Raw genomic sequence first — 15266 nt, 5'->3', positions numbered from 1 at the left:
ACTCGTGTGTCCCGTGACGGCCTCGCAGAGCCAGTCCGAGTGCCCCGTCCCCCCCGGGCTGAGGGAACAGCCGCGGCCCACTGCCTGCTCGGTGAAGAAAGGCGTGGCGGGCACGGCCGAGGCGGGGCCCCCCTCACACTCGACCGCCTGGGCGGCCGCGGCGGGCAGAGAGGGGGCTGCCCTCCAGCCCTGGCCGGGCCACGCCCTTGGGAGTCTGTGGCCCTGGGGGTGGCACGCGACTGTGGCGGAGCCCCCCCAGGGTCGCGTCTGCCCCGCGTCTAGTGGCACCGCAGCGAGGACGGCTGATCCGGAGAGTGAGGCTCAGCGTAGGCGACGCGCCAGGCGGTCCGCGGTTCGCCCGCGAGGAGCCGGCGGCCGGCCAGGTCTCTGGGGCACGAGCCAGGGCCGCGGGGTCCCCGGCCACGCCGCGGCCCCCATCCGCGGGCTTTTCGCCCACGTGTGAACACTGCCTACGATCTGTCTATGACTGTAATGTCGTCCACTTTCATCTGCGTATTAAAATTTCCTCTTTGTGTTTTGTCTCCAGTGAGTTCTGAAACATGCATCTGCATGGGACATTTGCTGTTCTTTAATGTAACTTGCATCCATTGCCTCTACATTTGTCTTCTCTTGCCTTTAACATGTTTTGTCAGCAAATACAGATGCCGTTTTAACCCTGCTCCATCGAGTCGTGGGAGTAAAACCATCAGTCCTCTGGGCGGGAAACTTTCGCCGAGGCGGGAGCCAGGCCACGGGGCGCTCCGCTCTCCCCCGGGCGGGCTTTCCCTGCTGCAGCTGCCGCTGACGGCACCTGAATGAGCACGGCCACGTGCGGCAGGGGACACAGGGGCGTGGCGGTCAGGGAGGAGAGCGGGGATCAGGTGCGGGCCCAGGTCAGAACGCCCCTCAGCTCCCCGGAACTCCTGAAAGAGCGGGCTTCCCCGTGTATCTTAGATAATCGCATTTACAAGAACCCGGTTGCACTCAGCTTTTAAAGAACTCTTCATCCGCTGAGTAATTGAGGGGCACCTGACCTGGGAAATATCGGGGGGACGACTCTGCTCAGAGGAACACTCGCGGTGTGTGCACATCCCCATCACCCAGCCCATGCAGCTCCTCGTGACCGTGACCGTGACCGTGACCGTGACCGTGAGCGTGAGCAGTCAGGAGGAGCCGGCAGCACTGCCCCGCCCCGTGCCCCGCCCGCGGGAGGCGGGGCCTGCGCCGAGCAGCTTCCGCGCCGCGCCCAGCAACGGAGGCGGAGGCCAGGCCAGGCCCCGCAGCTCGGCTTCTGCTCTCCCACCGCCGGGGGCCCCGCCACGTGTCAGGCAACCCGCCGGGCTCACAGCGAGACTTCCTTCACGCCCAGTCTTCTCCAGACCCGAAGAACAAAGTCTCAAAAGTCAGAAACCTGGTGACTTACTGCCGATCGGCGGCTGCTTCGCGGGGATGGGCCACGAATCGGGAGGAGCGCCGGCTCCCAGGCAAGGCCACCACGGCGTCGGCCCCGGCCCCGGAGCCGGCCTGTCCCTGAAGCTGAGCGGCCCCGGAAGCCCAGCGGGCGACTCCGTCCCGCAGGGGCCGCGTCGTCTGCACTGAGGACGTGATTCAGAGCAGCCGCCCTCACAGGTCGCCCAGCCGGACCCCTGGGCGACGTGCCGCGGCCGCCACACGGCACGTGGGGCTCCGCCGTGCGCTCTTTGGCTGTGGAGAGGGTTTCTCTCCTTGAACCTCGAGGAGCGGCCCCCGCCGGCTTCCGCTTCACGGAGCCGGGACGCTCAGGCCCCGGGCCGCACTGGGGCCCGCGGCCGGTTCGTCTTCTGTCCAGACCGCGGAAGCTTCCTCCCTGGCGGCGGTCAGCGGCTCGCTGTCTCACGGCCCTGAGCAGCGCGGCTTCCTTCGGGGACGCGCCCTCGGCGCTCGCCAGGGGCCGAGCTCCCAGCCCGACCGGGCCTTCGACCTGCCGTCCTCGCCCGGCACGATCGTTCATGGCTTTGATTCAAAGACAGGGGTGTCCCTCGCACGCGAACACTTCGCGGCCGCTGTGGGGTCCGTGACAGCCGGCTTCAGCGTCGTGTGTCTCGGGGAGGAGGGTGGCCGGGCGGCCGGCGGTCAGAGCAGGACGTTCGTGGGTGAAGCTCTCCGCCTCGCACGGCCGGGCCCGGGGCGCCCCCAACCGTGACAAGCGACCGGTGATCACAGGTCACCAACGTGGAGGCAGGAATGATGCAAACGTCCAGCAGCTGCGAGGACCGTGAAAACGCGCCACAGACATGACGAGAGCAAAAGCTGCTGGGACGGCGGCCGCAGGGCTTCCAGGCGTGAGGACACGCAGGAAGGCGGAGCGGGCCCCCCGAGGTGCGCCCGAGCCGTCCGCGGCCTCGCTGGTGGCCGCAGGGTCTCCCTGGCCGGGCCAGGGCGTCCTCGATGGGGACGCCACGTCCCGGCCGGAGCCCAGACGCCGGGACAGAGGTCTGGCGGGCTGTGCCGTCAGGCTCCATTCTCGGGGCGGTGAGCTGGCGGGCGCGCCCCGCTCTGCCCGCGGAGCCCTGGACACCTGACGAGGCACAGCACGGCCCCGCCACCAGCCGGCTCTCCCGAAACCTCCCGCCCAGAGCCCTGCAGAGCGAGCACATCCAAAAGCCAACCACGCAGCCGGGTGAAGAAAAGTTCAGTTTGGACAAACTTACAAGAATGTTGCAATCGGAAAATCTAGGGGGATTTTTAAAAATTTCATCATAGTTTAATGCTCATCTCTTTCCAAAAATTTTGCATTTGAATTAGGACCATGTGATCTCTGAGCAGGGCCTGGGAGGCCCACGGCTGGGCTTGGCCGCGAGGCAAGGTGAGGACATGGGGTCCGCGGAGCAGTGGCACCTCCGCCACTGCAGGAGCAGCTCCTGCCTCTCGGTGGCGCCCGGCTCGGGGGCTCCGGGCCGGCCCGGCCCCTCCCTGTGCCTCTCACCCGTTGGGTGGCCGCGGACCCCGCCGCAGGCTGACTTGTGGGTGCTCGCCACACCACTCGTGCCCCGCGGGGCTCCTGCTTGCACCTCCCCTCGGCGGTGAACAGACGCGTGAGTGGGGCCGGGGCCCCCACACCTACTGCCGGTCTGCGGCGGAAACGGCTCCGGTGCCCCCAGCCGTCCCTGATCCGTTTCCCTCCGACTCCAACTCCACCGCGGCCGGTCCTCCAGCGTTCAGTCTCGGTGTGGTCCATCTGCACTGTGACCTTGGCCCCGGCCGCTGACGACCCATGTCCTCTGCCCTCTGGAGGTGCTCGCTGCCCCCGCCTCCCCTTCGCATGGTCATTCCAGCCGCCCGGCCCCTCCAGCCCCTGCCACCTCAGCACGGGGCTACAGGACATTCTTGCTGCAGAGTCACATGCAGTCCCAGGACCAGGCCCCAGGAACCTGAAACGCCCGACGTGGTCATTGAGTCGAAACTGGCTTCACATTTGGGTCCCTGGCGAGTTTTAAGAAACACTGATGTCCAAACAAAGCGAGAACCACCTGTGTCAAGACCTCAGATGAGATCGGAGCTGTGACCTCAGCGTCCGGGGGTGGGGTCTGGACGGCGGGGGGTGACACTCCCGTGAGCACCCCGAGTCGGGGACGCCTCTCGGCACGCTTGCTGGGGGATCAGGACGTGGCTGACAGGGCGGAGCCATGGTGCACCCTGCGGGACAGCTGCCGGGCTGGGGGCCGGCGCCACTTACGTGGGCCGCAGCCCCGCCAGGCTCTGCCCCCGAAGCCGCGTGAGACCCCGCGGCCACCCTCCTGCCCCCCGCCCCGCGCTGGGGCCCAAGCAGCTTCTCCCTCGCCCAGCACGTGGTCCGGACAAACCGGCCTGGCCTCCTCCTGCTCTGGCAAAACAGCAGTCGCTCACGCGTTTCGTTCCTGTCCCCCAAGAGTCCAGTGTCTTCAGGTGCTGCCAGGGAACTCGCGGCACAAACACGGGCTTCTGGCCTCTGAAACCAGCTCTGCATCCAAGAAATTAGGTAGAGTTTCTGAGAAAATACGTTTTTAATTTAATGATAACCAATAAAATCTAAGGGAAACTAAGTTCTAAAACTTTCATTCTCAGAGTAATTATTTAGATTTTGAAAATGCCATTCTTCCTAAAAGCTAAAAGATTTTAATCCTATTTACTTTGTTTCCACAACAGAGAAGCCAAGAAGGGTAACTTTATCCCCTTTCTGATAAAAATGGAAAATCCGAGATGAATACAAAGATCGTATCAGCAACAGGCAACCGAGGCCCAAAACTTTGAGCTTCCCACCGGTCAGTGATGAAATTCCAGGACCCAACCTGCCACCGCCCCAGAACGGCGGGCCCCGGGCGCCCGGAGTGGCCGACGGCGCCGTTCAGCTCCCGGAGCAAGGTGGCCTCGGAGGCGCCCAGCATCGTCTCAGACGGTGCAGGCTCAAGAAAAAGCCCTGGCGTCTAACCTGACCGTCTCCACGGCAACTGACCCTGGACCGACGCAGGGCGGGTCTTCCGGGCGCCTGTCACCTGCCGGCCCACGGGTGCTGCTCCCGCCCGGCGCCCCTGCCCTCAGGCACGCGCTCGGCCGCAGGCCCTGCGGCCGCCCCGGCTTCCCGCTCACTCCGTGCGCCTTGCAGGGGCCTCGTGGCCGCCACAACTCCAGCCGACAACTTCCGGCGGCGGGCGCAACAAGACGCCGCGCCCATGGGGGCTGCGACCGCGTGCGGTGGCGCGGGGTCCGAGGTGGCCGGTGCGTGGCGGGCGACGCACTCCTCGCCGGGGGACTCGGCGGGGAGGGGCAGGCAGCCTGGACCCGCGGCCCTCGCGGCAGCTCTGTCTGGTCCGAGCGCTGTCCGACCCCATGCAGCTCGGCTCCGCAGGGGAGGAGCCCCGACGTTAAGGCCGTGCCCCGAGGAGGAGGCTAAGTATTTGCATGTTTATGCCGCACCCGGGCCTAAACCGCTGGGTGGCCGGGCGGGGACCGTGTGCACACGCTCTGCCTCCCCCACCTCGACCAGGACGCAGCTCCCGCCAGCCCGGGCCCCCCACCAGGCCTCGGAAGCCCCCTGAATTCCCGACAGGCCAGGAGCCGCCTCAGTGCCCGGCAGAACTTGGGGCTCGCAAGCATCAAGAAGACGCGAACCCCGAATCAGTCTCACGCTGGAAACATGCCCGCACGTGTGGCCCGTGCACGGTGCTCCGAGCACAGCCGCGGGCCCCGCTCTGCCCGGGCCGGGAACCCGGGAGTACCGGCTCGGACCGGCTCCTGCCACCGCCTCCCGGACGCAGGCGTCTGCGGAGCCACAGTGAGCAGGGCACGCGCCTAGGGCGCCGTCACCGTCGCCGGCGCTGCGCCGCGCTCGTGGTGGGGCCCGGGTTTCACAGAGCAGGAGGGAAGCCCCGGGCTGCAGACGGCGCCGAGTGCCCCACTCCCAGAGTGCCGGGAGGACGAGCGGCCACCACGCCGGCCAGCGCATGGCCACTGGAGCCGCCTGATCGCCCGACTGCAGAGCTGGATGCGGCGCTGCTCAGCCAAGGGCTCCGGGAGAAAGTGGGACTTTCGCGTTCGCCTGTGACACCGCCGGGGCCCGGGGCCCGGGGGCCGGGGGCCGGGGCCGCTGTGGGTGGGGCCCTTCCGGCGCGTCTCTCGAGCCCGAGCGTCCTCGATGCCCCCTCTGCCCACCCTGGGTCTCTGGAGTCTCAGACGTGCTGGCCATCAGCCCTGGCCCTGCTGTCCCCTCCTTGCCTGGCCTCACGCTCGCTCAGAGGGCTGCTGGCTCCAGGGGCCCGGGCCGGTGTCCGAGGTGTCCCGTGTCTGAGGAGATGTTGAAGCCGACAGAGACGCCCCCAACGCCACACAGGGTCCCCCCACTTGGGCTGGGATGAGAGCTCTTCCATGTGCCCGCGGGTGAAGGGGGTGGGGGCCGGTCGGCTCGCCCTGCCGGCCCGCGTGGGGACGAGCCCTGGCCCGGGGGCCCTCTGTGGGAGGACAAGCCCCGCGCCACACTCAGGGCCGATAGCCTCTCCCTGTCGTCCCTCCAGGGCCCCACGTGCGCCCCAGGCCCCCACAGGGCTTGCTTTGCCTCTCTGCAAGGCTGACCCCCGTCTGCAGGACTCCGAGAGCCACGCCCACTCCTCGGGGGCACACAGGGACCCTTAGTGCAGTGTGGTGATGACAGTGGACCGTGTGACAGCCAGCACGGGAGGCCGGGCACCAGCGGGCCTCACGTCCCCATCGGGGTGCAGGGGCACTGTCCCTACGAGCCGGAGGACAAGGGTGCCAGCAGGACCCTCCAGAGGGAGGGCCGTTTCGAGCGATGCGGAGGGCGCCAGACACAGGCTTCGTGGGACCTCGGGCTCCACGGGGGGCTCTGCCAGGCAGGACACTGAGCCCGCCAGGGCCAGGGCAGGGCGTCACGAGCGGGGGTTGGGGGGACCGTTGGCAGGAAGGCGGCGGATACTCAGTTCAGCACAGACTAATGGCGTCGATGACGGACGGCTGTTTGGTGGAGACACCGGGTAAAAGGCATGACCGCCGGGCGGGGGAGGCCGGGCACACGGCGAGCTCAGGTGGGAGGCGGGCCGTCCGTGTCGCTGCTGCTCAGGCCACTGCCCTTTCAGACGGGCCCCCCTCTCCCCGCACAGCTTCACGGCTGTGGGCTGTTACCCCGCTCACTCCACAGGAGCCTCGGAGGCGCGGGGCGCGGCCGGCCCTCGGGCGGAAGCCTCGTCCTGCTGCTTGTCCTGCTTGGACAGGGCGCTCTGCACGGGCCGCTCCGCCCCGCCCCCCGCGGTGCCCCCTGAATCCCCATGGTGCCCCCCGCGCCCGCGGCTCCAGGACGGGCCCGCGGGCGCGGGGGGACGTGGGGGCGGCCCGGCAGCGGCCCTCGGGCCGGGCGCGGACCTGTCGGGGGGCGAATCTCACTGCGCCCTGAGAGTTTTCAGACCCTCGTTTGCACACAGCTGTGTAAATGTGTCACCGCCTCCTTGGCCTCTGCCAAACCGATGGCGGCGTGTGCAGGCGCGTCTGCCGTTTCCTGCGCCGTGGGTAACGACCCTCGCTCCACCCCAGCGTCCTGCGACCCACCCAGGCCGCCCGTCCGGCCCGGATGTCTAGTCCGCGTCGTCCCTGCAGAAACCAGCCAGAGGCCAGGCCTCGGCTCCTGGACCGCAGTGCCCGGCGCGGTCCGGAGGCCAAGCTCGCGGCGGCCTCGGATGGCGACAGAACCTCCTGCCCGGGCGCCTGGCTGTGCGGCGAGCCCAGCGGAGGCGCTGAAGCCCGAGGCGGCCCTCGCCATTCCCAGGAAGCCGGCCATGTCCCCGCCCCGCGCTGGGCCGCCCTCGCCTGGTTCCCTGGTCCCACGGGCTCCTGTGAACACGTGACCTTAGCGGCCCCGCCGGGCCCCGCCGTCCGCCCCGTCTGCACGCTGCTCTCCAGCGGGTCCAGGGCACAGGGTGCCCGCGGCCCCCGGAAGCCTCTGAGAAACACCGGCCTAACGAGGGGGGGAGCCCCGCACGCCCGTGGCAGGGAGGCCCCCTCCCCGGCGGGGCGGCCCCCTCACTGGCGGGGCCCGGCGCGGGCCTTCGCGGCGGCACGGCCAGCCCTGTCTGCACGACGGCGGCGCCAAAGCTCCCGAGCTCGTGCCAGCGGAAGAAATCGCCAAGGAGTCTGAGCAAAGATGAACTTGGAAGCGAGCGGCCACCGGGGCCACTTCAGGAGCCCCCGAGGGAACCCGGGGGCCGAGCTCCACCCGCCACGTCCAACCCCGACCCGTCACCGCCGGTTCCTGCTGTCCAGCGGGGAGGCGGGCCCTGCCCACTGTGGACGCCGGCTCAGCAGGAAGAAAAATGCCACCAATTTAATGGCTCTTCCATGTGGCCATTCCTGCCCGCCTTCCCCAGCTTCGGGGTGATGGGTTTATTGCCAGCTTCTCCGCAGAGGAGACAAATAAATAACCCAGATGTCAGTGTTTGCAGAGCATCCGAAGACACCTCCGCGCCACTCGTGACCCCGCAGCCTGGGCACTGGATGCGTGGCCCGAGATTTACGGCGCCCGACACCAGCAGGGGCGTCCCTGTGCCCCCGAGCCCCGGAGGGGGGGACTTGTCCAAGGCCCGCAGGTCGCTCCCTTTCGCTGCTCAGTGCCTGCTCTGTGCCTTGGGGTAGAAATGATTTTCTGCTCTCGGTTCCCAGTCGCCACAGAATCATGATGTGATTCTGCAGAACTGAAAGGCAGTAAATAAGCTGAGGAAATGAAGGCGTTTCAGAGAAAAAACGCCTTCTCCTCAGTCCTCCTTCCCCTCACCCTGCCGTTGCCACGGAGACCGGCCCGGCAGGTCCATCTTAAGAGTAGGCATCTGTGGACGTTGATTTTCTACTTGCTTGCTTTCTTAATTCTTATTTTATTTTAAAAAGGGCGTAAAAAGTATGCACCATGTCAATCTAAATTTGCCAGCCTTATTCCCATCTCCTCTGCCTACCTACACACCAACCGCTCCACACCCGTCCACACACGCGGATTTAAGATGGCACACTGTACATTGCTTTCTTCGTTAAAAAAACACATATCTATTATTTTTCGAATTCAGAGACAAAAATGGAAGCTCCAAAATAACGGCTGTTTTTCACCTACTATATTTCGTTGAATGAATTCAACATTCTGTTGAGCTCCAAGTACGTGAGAAAACAGAAGGTGATCGCAGAGACCTGGGTTCTGCACGACACCTGCCACAGACAGAGACAGCAGGGCGTGCCAGAGCGAGACACCAAGCCTTCTAAAGGCCTGGCTTAAACAGCTGCTCATGGCAATTCGTTTTCTCTTTCAACAGATCCAGGGACACGAATATAGGACCATGTCTACAGAAGCGGAAAAAGTGATAAAATTCAGCATTATGAACTTTGACTAAAAAAAAAGATTAAATATTTTTTTTAACATGGTAAGATACATCCATCTCAGCCCCGAAGATGAGGGAAAATCTTCTACAAATAATAAATTTAGTAAGATATCAGGTTCTAAAATTAATATAGAGAACCCAATAGCTTTAGAAGATATAGTGGAAGAAATCGGCTCCATTTAATTAGCCAAAAACAAAGACGAAGTATCTAGGAATAGACTGAAGTTAAGATCGATAGGAGAAACATTTTTAAATATCCTCAAAAAATCATGCAAGAAAACTAGTACAAGTTGACTTATGATGTTATTCGACAAGGAAATTCAATATCCAGAATGTCAATTCCCTTGACTTATTTTATAAATTAATGTAACCTCAATGAAAATAATAAAATTCCAGGTTTTTATTATCTTCATGCCTTATTGTTTTATTGTGGGGTGAGGATTAGATGATCTGATTCTAAAATTCAAACAGAAAAAGAAACAAACAAAATAGAAAAACCCTGTGAAGAAAGAGCTGAGAGAGGGAGGTAGCCCTACTGGTTCCTAAATCATAATAATCTTAATAATTAAAACACTGAAGAGCTGGCTCATGCAGAAATAGACATACAGAAAAACATGGAAAGCACAGGTAGACACAAAATATGTGAGGAATTAGTATATAATTAAGGTGACATCTCAAACAAAAATAAAAAAATTGACTGATAAATGGCATTAGGACAACTGAGTGGCTATCCAGCAAAATAATAAAAAACATTGCACCTATATCTACACTGTATATTGAAATAAATTCCGAATAGGTCAATTATGTAAGCATTAAAAATAAAATCATTAAAGTACTAACAGAAACCACAAGGAATTCTCGTTACAACTCTGTAGTTAAAGGAACTCTTCTAATTAAAACTGTAAATCCAAATGCTGTAAATGAAAGATTTATAGATTAAACTACAGAAAAATAAAACTTCTGCATAAAAAAGTGCCATCAGCATATTCATAAATCAAGATAGACAATGGGAAAAATACATTTCACCACCTAGCGCACCCTATATCCTTAATATATAAAAAGCCCCTAGAAATAAATAAAAGGACAAAGATCGACAACCCAAATACACGAGCAAACACTTTACCTAGATAGTCCAGGGGAAAAAAAGAAACACAAATAGATGCTCGACCTTATTAACAATAATTAAAAACCCCATTAGATTGGCAAAAGTCAAAAAAGTTTTACAATAGTCGAAGTGTGCAGATAGAAGCATTTCTAAATATTGGAGGAGTAAATTTATAACTCATTTGGAGAATAATTCGAAAACGGCTATAAAATTACAAAGGGACACTGCCTTCGGGCATGTTACTCCCAGGGATTGATTCTGAAGACATGTGCAAAATGACATCTGTGCAAGGCTTTTTGCGCATTATTTGTTATAACAAAAAAATCTGAACTGCCTTAAGTGTCCACCAATAAGAAACAGCCATACAACGGAATACTATGTAGCTTTAACAAAATGGAGTTCTCCGTGTGCTGATAGATGGGAGATTCTCCACATACTGTGGACTATGGTACCTATGATGCTACTATTTGTCTAAAAAACGGAGGGCGTGAAAGTGAGTATACATACTTACATTTGTGTGCGTATGCATTAGGAAATTCTTCAGGGTACACGAGAAGCTCATCGCATCTCCCATCCTTAACATCTAAAGAGCTCCAAGAAATCGGTAAGAGTGCCTCACGCAGAGGACCGTAGTGAACGGTGGAGAAGGCGGGCGGTGGAAAGCAGACTCTACACGCGACACCTTTTCAGGTTTTCGATTTCTAATGCATGCGAATCATTACCCATTCAACAACTTAAAAATTAAGTTTTAGAGGATAAAATCAGCTTTTCTGTATTTAAACAGTACTTTTTTATGTTTGGGCCTCAAAAAATAAACACTACCATTTTCCAACAAAACAGACCGCCATCGACCTCACAGGCCAGTCATTTTAGCACTACCCACGACAGAAAAGTCGCATGGATACTACGCAGTTTGTACTCGCTAATAGGTGAAGCCAACAGGAACCACCTTTGCGAACGCCACAAAGTGCATTTCCTTAGCGTGATTTTCTGTTTCCCCTTTCTCTCCGCCTTACTCATGATGGGCTCAGCAAAACCCACTTTCATCCTGCAGGACCCACAGGGCCTTTGTCCACTGTCCTCAAAGCGCCCCAGGGCATTTCCGGTCACCCCCTCCAGCGACAGCCCAGACGGGGCTCCCCAGAAGGGACGTCGCATCTGAGGACACCAACCCCGGCTGGAGGGGTGGAGGGGTCCCCATCCTCCCGGCCGCCCTTGCTGCCCCTTGTGCCCGGAGCCCAGCAGGGCTGCCTCACCCCGACGTCCAGCCTCCCAGGCCCTTCCCGGAGCCAGTGACTGCGGCCGGAGGACGCTGGGCCCTGAACCCTGCAGTGCTGGCCGAGGCCCCCAGGCTGGCCGCGCTCCGCCGCGTCCTTGTCGCAGGCTTTCCCCAACATCACGCTGCCCCCCACGCCTCCCCCTGACCCCGACCGCAGCGTCCAGTTCTGGGCCCGGCCCAAGGCACGGCCCGCTCGGCCACCAGTGTCCCCGGCTGGAGTGGCTCCCCGCTGAGCTCGCGGCTGCCCCCTCGGCTCTGGGACTGTGCCAAGCCCTGCCGGTGACGGGGGGTCCTGCCTTGTGGGGCGGAGTGACGCCGGTCGTGAAGTTGCCAGATGTCTACAAAGCCCGGTGCGCAGGAACCGCCGGTCTGGCCTCCACGGTCACATGGACGACTCTGTGGCCCTGTCCCGCTCTGCTGCGGGCTCCGTTTGCGTCCCTTTCCTCGGGCCTGGGTGGGTCACTCTGGCACTGGCAGCGACCTCTGTCCTTGTCCCTTTGAAACACATCCTGGCCTGGGAAGCCAGCCCCATCGGGGCGCCCTAGCCCTGCCGCCCGGGTCCCTCTGCTGCACCCGGTGACACGGGGGGACGGACGCACAGACGGGACTGTCCCTGTCCCCTGGACCTGGAGAACGCCGTGGGCGCGCGGCGGACGTCACAGTGAAACTGCCCACCCACGAGGGGCCGCACCTGCAGGTGGAGGGTCGCCCCGCCCCCGCCCTGGCCTGTGACCCCTGTGATGAGATGCTGCCTCGGCAGGCAGCTAAGGCACAGCAACACACGGGAAACTGACCGCCCTGTCCCTCCTGCTACGCCCAAGGAAGCCGGAGTCTCCGCGGGTTCTGGAATAGACGGGGGAGGGGCGGGGGGTGCTGCCTCACGGGTCCCGGCTCGGGGGGGCGGTGGGAGGGAGTGGGGACCACGCAGCTGCGAGGACACGGCAGGGCCGCCGGAGGGATGCTCGTCTCAGGAACGAAGGGTCGATGCTCGTTAGGTCCTGCTAAAGAACGACGTCCCCAGCAGATGAAACAGGGAGGCGTCCCGAGGTCCTGGCTTTCGGTTTATCAAAGCTATTTAATTAGGGGGAAAACCCAGTCTATTAAGAACGTAGCTTTTCACCCTGTTTTTTAAAAAACAATAATGAAGTATTTCTTGCAGGTGCTCGGAATTCAAGGTCTGGTGGGGGGACAGGGACTGAGGTCCGACGGGGGGCGGGGGCCGATGCCGGAGCATTTGCTTTTCATCGGGCACAGGCAGAGCCAGAGGATGCCCCGGGATTCCTGCCAAGCGGGTGGCAGGCTGGGCCCTGGGGGTGGGGAGGCCCTGGAAGGGGAAGGCCTGGGGGGCGGGGGAGGGGAGTGGAGCCCCAGGCGGTGTGAATAAGACACAGCAACATGGCCGGGCACCCCACTAGCCATCTGGACACACCCGACTTGAAAGGAAGCTGCACTGCCACCATTTGGCCCAGCCTGCTGGACGCCGCGCCCCCCGGCCCGTCTCAAGGTGTCCCCGGCTCTCACACCTTCCTGTTTGTTCCCTGCTGGAGCACGCAGCTGCGGGTCGGGGACGAACACGAAGCAAACGGGCCACCTACCGACCTTCCAGGTGCTGGCCCACAGGCCGGTCCTGCCTTCCTGGCCTGGAGGTGGTGGGCCAGGCCACGAGATCGGCGTCGGCTTCTCCCCTCTCTGAGCGACCGAAGGTGAACCCTCAGAGGAAGGACAGGAGACGGGGGCCGGCGGACCCCCCGTGCGCCGAGAGGCACGGAACGGGATTCTGCGCAGGGGACAGAGCTGGCCCACGCGGCTAGGCCGGGCTTTGGTCCTGCGATTGAGCCCTGCCTTCTCCCGGGCCTCCGGGCCGCCGGCAGCCTGGCTCTGAGGCTCCGATCTGTCGCTCCTTGAGAACCCGCTGGTCACTGTCAGGTGAGCTCTTTTGGACGCCCTGCCGCCTGCCACCTCCCCCTGACGGAGCCCGCCGGGAGCACTGCACTCTCCCTCCCGGTCAACTCTGACAAGGGTCCCCAGCCCCAGGCTCCGCACACCTGCTCGTCCCACCCCAAGTCCCAGAGATGCACTCGGCTCCTCCGGGCAGGAGCACCTGCGGCCCGAATCCCATGGGACACAGCCCGTGGCTCCTGCGCGCCCTTCCTCCTCCGCCCACCGAGACGTCTGAGGTGACTCACGCGACGACCCCGCGGCCAGACCGCGCACCCCGTCTTTCTTCGCCCCCGGCCTCCCTCTCACTCTGGCCACGTGCTTCTCCGCCTTCTGGCGGTTCTGTGCTGGTTTTAGGGGTCAGGCTGCTAAACGTCGTTCTGTCCTGGGCTCTCTTCTCACGGCGCAGACTCCCGCCCCCACCCCCAGTATGACCTGGTGACAGCCTCCTGGTCCGCACCATGACGCAGCAACAGGGAGCAGGAAGAGGGCCGGCGATCGCCTCCCAGCTGGTGCGGGCCCAGGCACCCCGAGGCTGCCCCCCATCCCGCTCGCTGGCGGCCACTGCCCTCGGCCCCCGACACTCCACGGGACTGCCTGGCCACCTCTGCAGCGTCTGTCCATCCCGGGAACTTTTCTTCAAACATTTCCGGGGGCCGTTAGCCTCCCCAGCAGAACGTCTTGCCCAGAATGCAATGAAATATTTACACTGTAATTAGGTCTGTTATGTAACTTTCGCCCACGCCAGAGCCATCAGAAGCTAACCGCGGAGGCAGGTGGGAGGGAGACTCCAGACTGCTTTCGTGCAACTTAGTGCAAACTTGGGAGGCTGAGAGGAAGTGCCACCCCCGTGTGGCAGCTGAGGCTCCGTCTGTGGCGAGTGCGGGTCTGCGGGCAGGGCCTCCGCTCACCCGCGACACTGAGGAGCCACCTCGTCCCACCCGTCCTCCGTCACCTGTAACATGGACGATGCTGCCTCCTTGGCAGGGTCGCTGGGGACTGGTCGTGGGCACGGCACAGGTCAGCATAACCAGCCCTGAGGTGGGGTGGACGATCCTGCCGCCAGAGGAAGGCCGGCCGCCCAGCCCCCCACGTGCAGCTGGGGCCGGCCCTCTGCCCGGCCACCGCCCTGCCAAGGTGCGCAGCATCAGGACAGGCCCAGCTCACACTGCTGGCTCCTCCTCTCCCGGAGGGCAAGAGCACCTGCGGGCAGCTGGGCCTTGGTCACTCTTCAGTGGCGCTGACACTGTGCGGCTGGGAAGGGCGGAAATGCTGGCTCTGGGTCCTGCCCCGCATCACAGACGGACCAGCCCTCAGGGCTCAGCTACAGCTGGCGTTTCGAACCTAATACAAAATACTGTCTAAGTGCTTGAATGACACGTTGGAAGAACTTGCTGCTGCACCCAGGATCTCATCGGGCAACCTTAGGATTTGCTCTTACACCTACTGTCCACGGGCCCGAGTCAACTCACACGGGGGAACCATCCCAGGTCCCTGGGGCTCCGGCTTTGGGAAACGTGCCCGGCACCCTGCAGCAAGTCACCTGGTTCTAGGAAAGTTACCTGGAGCGGCCCCGAAGCGAGCCGCGGCCAGGCCCGTGCCATGCCGGGGTGCACAAACGGGGTGCCCTGCAGCCGGGGGCGCCAGGCCGTGGGAGTCCGCGGTGGGCGCCTGGGCACGGCCCCCGCGCCCCCGCCGCACGCAGGCCGCTCTGGGGCGACGGCCCCGCTCCTGAGACGCTCGCCAGCCGGGCCGGGCCCTGCGGCGGGCTGACTGCCGGCCCAGGGCGCCGCGGCCGCCGGGGAGGGGACCACGCAGGTACCGCATCCCCGCAGGGCGCCACCGCGCGGTCGCCGGCGGAAGCGCGGCGCCCACCGGCCTCAGTGCCGCCCGAGCGCGCGGCCGGGAAGCGAAGGGAGACCGAGCGCCCGCGGGGGCCCCACCGGTGGGCGGTGCAGGACGCGCCCCGGGGCCGGCATGTCCGCCCACAACCGCTCCTCGCGGGTCTGTGGCTGACGCACGGTGCCCGCGTGAGGGGCGCGGGGACAGACGCCAGAGTCGTTCC

Source organism: Rousettus aegyptiacus, unplaced genomic scaffold (assembly GCF_014176215.1).
Source record: "Rousettus aegyptiacus isolate mRouAeg1 unplaced genomic scaffold, mRouAeg1.p scaffold_m13_p_1, whole genome shotgun sequence".
NCBI lineage: Eukaryota > Metazoa > Chordata > Mammalia > Chiroptera > Pteropodidae > Rousettus > Rousettus aegyptiacus.
Note: the sequence above shows the minus strand (reverse complement) of the source record.